Genomic DNA, 6930 nt, shown 5'->3' with positions numbered 1-6930 from the left:
ACAGGACACCCATCCTTCTCTTCTTTAATGGATGTACACTGACCTAGTAAATACAGTATTGCCCACAGATCCTCCTCAATATATAAAAACCCTCACCATAAGCACATCTGTACACTCAATAATTTCTTCTTTCCATTTATAGAATGCAAATGGATACTGCTGGATACATAAATCAGCCCATGCATGCAGGTGTACACATGCACGCACACACATGTGCACACACACACACACCAGAAATGTAGGCATCCAGGTTCTATAAGAGTGCACACCCCAAAATGACTTCAGTTGATAGCCATCACCTACTCTGTTCAAGATTGGTCATCTGCATAATTTTTTTAATGCAAAGATTCAAGACAACTTCCTGATTTCATTTGCATTGAAATGACACCATCCATCATCATAGACAATTGCTTCCCACACCTGCATTGGATATATACACATTAGTCTATTTTTTCATGGACAGGGGCTGGCATCAGATGGCATGATATGTCTTGATATCTTAGCTACCAACAATAGATATCAAAGTACCGCTCATTATTTCAGATATGAGGAATTTCCAAAGGGGTGGGCCTTGAGTTGTGTTACTCATTTGAGCAGAAGACTGACGAAACCATTCAATGGTATTACTGACATGGTGGTGAAAAATATAAAGTGATACATACACTGCATTTCCAAAAGTATGTGGACACCCCTTCTAATTAGTGGTTCTTTCTATTTCAGCCACACTCGTTGCTAACAGGTGCATAAAATAAAGCATACAGTCATGCAATCTCAACTGACAAACATTGGCAGTCGAATGGGTCATACAGAAGAGCTCAGTGACTTTCAATGTGGCACTCTCATAGGATGCCATCTTTCCAACAAGTCAGTTTGTCAAAACGTGCTCTGCTAGAGCTGCCCCAGTCAACTGTAAGTGTTGTTATTGTGAAGTGGAAACGTATAGGAATAGCCCAGCCACTAAGCGGTAGGCCACACAAGCTCGCAAAATGGGACCGCCGAATGCTGAAATGTGTAGCACGTGAAAATCATCTGTCCTCAGTTGCAACACTCTCTACAGAGTTCCAAACTGCTTCTGGAAAAAACATCAGCACAAGATCTGTTTGTCAAGAGCTTCATTAAATGTGTTTCCATGGCTGAGCAGCCTTACACAAACCTAAGATCACCATGCACAAGCGTTGGCTGGAGTGGTGTAAAGCATACCAGCAATGGACTCTGGAGCAGTGTAAACGCGTTTTCTGGAGTGAGGAATCACACTTCACTATCTCGCAGTCTGACAGAGAAATCTGGGTTTGGCGGAATATGGAATACCAACTTTAGTGGAGGGGGAATAATGGTCTGTGGCCGTTTTTCATTATTTGGGCTAGGTCCCCTAGTTCCAGTGAAGGGAAATATTAAATGGTAAATGGACTGCATTTATATAGCGCTTTTATCCAATGCACTTTACAATTGATGCCTCGCATTCACCAGAACAATTAGGGGTTAGGTGTCTTGATCAGGGACACTTCGACATGTCCAGGGCGGGGGATCGAACCGGCAACCCTCTGACTGCCAGACAACTGCTCTTACCTCCTGAGCTATGTCGCCCCTCATTAATGCTACAGCATACAATGACATTCTAGAGAATTGTACGCTTCCACAATTTGGGGAAGGCCCTTTCCTGTTTCACCATGACAATGACTCCATGCACAAAGCTAGGTCCATAAAGAAATGGTTTGCTGAGTTTGGTGGGGAACTTGACTGGCCTGCACTGAGCCCTGACCTCTACCCCAGCAAACGCCTTTGGGATGAATTGGAATGCCAACTGCGAGCCAGGCCTAGCAGCCAACATCAGTGCTCAACCTCATTAATGCTTTTGTGGCTGAATGGAAGCGAATCCCCACAGCCATATTCCTAAATCTACTGGAAAGCCTTCCCAGAGGAGTGGAGGCTGTTACAGTAACAAAGGGGGGTCCAACTCCATATTAATGCCCATAGTTTTGGAATGAGATGTTCAACGAGTACATATGGGTGGGATGTTCAGGTGTCCACATACTTTTGGAAATGTAATGTATGTCTCAGGTGTTGACCAAGAAGAAACAGTCCACAAGTAATAGAAGAGTAAGGCTTCATTAAGTGTGTAATGAGTGGAGCTACAATTACCTGGCAATCATTGACTTGTTTGAACCAATCAAAAAGTTAGGCTATTTTGAGCAAAAAAAGGCTTGACTGAAATCAGTGAGTCACACACAGTATATGTTAGCTTCACCCATTTTTGTTTCACAAAACTTTACTCCCCTGTCAAGGAGTGGGTCGTTAAAGAAAGCTATTTAATGACTAAAACACAGGTTCAAATCAGGCAGTTAAAATGTCTTTTTAAATTTTAAATATGCAAGGAGATGGTTCCTGTAATCTCACAAATGTAAAATAACAAATCTTAAACAATACATTTCCTAGCAGGAGCCTTACAATGGTCACAGCAGTAGCAGGTGATGCATTCTAATGTGAGCTACAGATATATCCTTGGGATGTACACATCATTTAGCCTATTGACAGCAAACAGAAAATGAACCGTCCCTGAGTTTAGACAATATTAGTTGTGTCTTGTAAATTCAATTACAAGAATATCATCTATATCGACAAGAATGCGAGCTACAGGAATATAGACTATGCATTGTAACAGGAGCTATGGGAATATCAGCTGTACACTCTAGTGCAAGCTACTAGAATATCAGGTGAACCCTGCAGCGTGAGACAGGGGAATATTGGCCACACCTCATAATGTGTACAATTGAAATAGCAAGGGGTGTTATGAGGGTCACACTGCAATTTAATGGTTAGGGAGCTGGGCTTGTGAATGAAAGATTGTGGGTTTGATTCTTAGCAGGAGCACTGCTTTTGTACCCTTAAGCAATGCATTCAACCTGAATTGCGTGAATAAAAAATATCCAGCTGTATAATGTACTGTATTTGGAGGGAGTAATGTGTCGGCCAGTTTGGAAAAGAGCACCGATTAAATGCACAATAAAGTGGAAATGTTCAGAGAAAGCATTTCCCATTTCTGAAAATTCAAACACGGAACAATGTCAACAGTCATATTAAACCAGACAAGCAGTGACTGTACACCCTTGCCAGAAAAAAAATAAAGGCAGACATTCACTAAGCAGGCTGTCTTCTTAATTTTCCGCCCATCCATTATCTAACCCAGTTATTCCTGGTCAGAGCTGCGGGGTGAGCTGGAGCCTATCCCAGCATGTATTGGGCAGGAGGCAGGAATACAACCTGAAAAGGTTGCCAATCCATTGCAGGCCACACACACCCTTCACTCACGGGCAATAGAACATCTCCAGTTAGCCTAATTTATGTGTCTTTGGACTGTGGGAGAAAACTGGAGTACCTGGAGGAAACCCATGCAGACACAGGGAGAACATACAGTCTCCACACAAAAGCCAGGACCCAGGACCGTCTTGGCATGAGGTTCTACCCACTGTGCCACTGTGCTACACCCTCTTTTTAACTTTCCTGTTGCACATTTGCAGAAGGACCACACTAAATAGCAAACCTGCCCAGGTTAGCTGACACAGTCTACAGGCACAGTCAGCCTTCTGATCCATAACCAGGGACAGAGGACACAACACAGCGCATCCACTGAACTTTACCACGAGCAAATGTCAGAAGCAGAGTAAACCAGCAAAACGTCGAGTCACTTCAAACACAGAGGAGTTTGCACATTTTGCAGGAACATACTCTGGGACTCAATATGGTTCTACCATTCAAGAGTTTAAGCCGTTGGTTGATAATTAACATGACAAATATAAGCAACAAAGCAGAAGAAGTTCCCTTCGTATAGAAGTAGGTCACATTATATCCCTCCAATATCATATTTTAAACCTAATACTTTCCTTTTAATGATTATTTTAATAGCAGATAAGATTAAAGAAGTTACGGTTTTAAGGGGTCATGTATTTATCTTCACAGCCTCTTTATCTTCATTTTCATTACTTTTACTATTAATTAATGAGTTTCCTTAAATGTAGAGCTCATAACCAAATGCAATTCCAAAGAGGACATAAATCATACTGACTAATCAGTGATGGCAGGTGAACGACTCACAGGAGAGAAATACGAGTTACCATTATTTGATAATTATACTGATCCTGTTTTTGTGTTGAGCCTGGTTAGCAAGCATAGGAAATTAAACTAAGATTACCCTTTAGCAGCTGTTACCTTTCTGCTTAATTACATTAATAGATTTAGAGTAATTATTTCATGGAAATGGCGGGGGGTGGGGGGTGGGGGTGGACTTTCCTATTAATACACCCCCCGCCCCGCCCTGCCATTTATTAAATAATTATTCTAATAAATGAACAATCGGTTAATAGCTAAATAAATATCTTAATATTGGATATGATATGCCTTTAATAAAAGGTAACATAATGGTACAACAATTGAAACATGTAAGAGAATCAGCTAGAAACAGGAGACTTATTCTTTCTAATAAAATCAATAAGCTTTCCATGAAGTCTAGAGTGTCATGAGTTTAAATGATACTTTCTCTGCCTGTGCACTCCGTGGCTCCCCAACTGCCATCGCACCTAGCTGCCACGTTCACCCAGGGCCCCTCCCTTGCTCAAGAGAAAAGTTATATATGAAATGGATTGCAAAGAGCTCCATCTGCACTCAGGCCACAAGCTCGCCTACAGCCCATCCACCCAGTGTATGACTCAGCGGCAGTTAGTCGATCTCAGCACTTTGAACGAAGCACACAAAGGAACAGCTCTTCAAACAACCAGCACTGCTGGTTAACTGTTAACTTGTTTCTCCACAACATATGGTGGTTTCAGTCAAAGGCAAAAATGGGTAATTTCCTGGATGGCCAGATGTGATTTTAAAAAAAATATCATAATATATCCTAATATCACATTTGCTCCCTGTCTATGGCAGTTTCTATGGCAACCAAGAAGAGCTTAAGTTCTTCCATATATATATTTTTCAATTAAACTCAATAACACAATACAGATTGCACAGGTTTTTTCCATTAGCTTTACTTTTACTTTGAATTTGATGACTTCCCACAAATGGATTTGACAAATTTCAGAGTTTGCAGTTGTGGCTGGAACAAAAATCATTATAAACAGGGAGCCTCAGAACATAAAAAGCAGAATAAACAAACTACAAAGTCCAGGTCAGCATTCAGAGACCTAATGACATGTCAAAGAACCCCGTATTTGGAGATGGGAAGTGTTACATCAGTCACTGAGACTCCCACCTTTTATCCAATACGAGCAATTCCTGTCTTTGCCCAGCCATCCAATAGCAGGCTTTGTTGGCTCCTTGTGATCACCATAACTGCCTGGGCCTACAAGTTACTGCTCTCTTAGTCAACAACTCTTTTTGGGAATAAACAGACAATGAAAGGTCAAACTGTGTTCCCAGTATTGCTCATATCTGTCTTGCCACTACATAAACTAATCTTATAAAACAAGGGAGCTCTGGTGATATAATTAGTCAATAATATGTTTTTTTTTCTGGGAGATGCATGCATGAGAGTGATATTCATGTGAAAAGCAGTTTACAGCTTAAATTACAATGGTTTATACATTTCCTTTAGTATTACAGGCATCGTCCATAATTTTGCTTAAAATGTTTCCTTCCATAAATAGATTTGTATTTGGACATTATGTTCATTTTCTTTGATGAATAGAACCATAAAATAATTTTTATGATGTATCAATGCTCATGGATTGCTGTCCATAAACTACAATTTATAGTTCCTCCAAATGCCATTTCAGGAGCCAACAGGCTTCTACAGTGATTCCTAATCATTCTGCCCATGACTTTCTTTATGTACAACTATATTACATATGACAAATTGCTTAATAAAATACAACCTGATATGGTGAAATATTAAATCAAACAAAATGACTGCCTGTGTACAGTAAACTAGAGAACACATAAACACGGGCAATGTTTAAATTGTGCTGGTGTGAAACACAATTGTAAAGAATTATCTGCAGTTATAATAAGATTATCATTATTTTTATCTCCATTTATCTTCCCTATAACCCATTTTGGAACCACTCTTCATAACTTATAAGTGAGAGATACTAATCTCCTTCAGTCAGCACAAGCTCTCTAGTAGCACTGTGTAGACTGTATGGCCTATATAAAGTGGCCTACTTGCTGTCTTATAGGCACATACGGGGAAGGTAAATGCTTAAGCTAGTCCTCCTGGCATGTAGATGTAGGTGGCATAGAATTAACTCAAGAAGCACAACTGCTTATGTCAAATTGAAGAAAAAAAAAAGATACAAAACAATTTATGTTCTCACCCGTCTTGAAAAAGAATTGCTGCATCTAGAAATTGGCATTAATAGCTCACATACATATTTTCTGATTAAAAGCAGTCCTGCAGTCACACAGGATACTTACAATAATTTGAATTTCATTTTTCTGGCAACTATTTGTAAAAACCTGTTCAAAGATTGACTTGAGATTGACGTACATAATTTTATTATAAAGCATTAACCATACTTACGTAAATCAAACAACTTGAATAAAAAAAATCATTTCACATTTATTTTTAGCAGTATGGCCTTATATGCATGTTGCGTTTGCGTCAGAAAAACTCGATAAAACGTATGACGTAATCTCTTTTCGAGACGAACACAAGCAAATGGGCGTACGTGTCTCCACCTTGTGGCTAATAATAAGCAGTGCAACATGTCACCCACAAACACAATAAATCATGTTCTCAATCGAAGGGGGGGGGGGGGGGGGGGAGGAGACACGAAATGAAAAATTCACAGTGCAACGTCACCCACAAACACAATAAATCATGTTCTCAATCGAAGGGGGGGGGGGGGGGGGGGGGGAGGGGGGGAGGAGACACGAAATGAAAAATTCACAGTGGTTATAATCTGCGCCAATGAACTCGATAAAATGCTATGATAT

This window comes from Anguilla anguilla, chromosome 16, assembly GCF_013347855.1.
Source record: "Anguilla anguilla isolate fAngAng1 chromosome 16, fAngAng1.pri, whole genome shotgun sequence".
In the NCBI taxonomy this organism is placed as follows: Eukaryota; Metazoa; Chordata; class Actinopteri; order Anguilliformes; family Anguillidae; genus Anguilla; species Anguilla anguilla.
The sequence above is the reverse complement of the archived record's forward strand: the minus strand, read 5'-3'. Positions refer to the sequence as shown.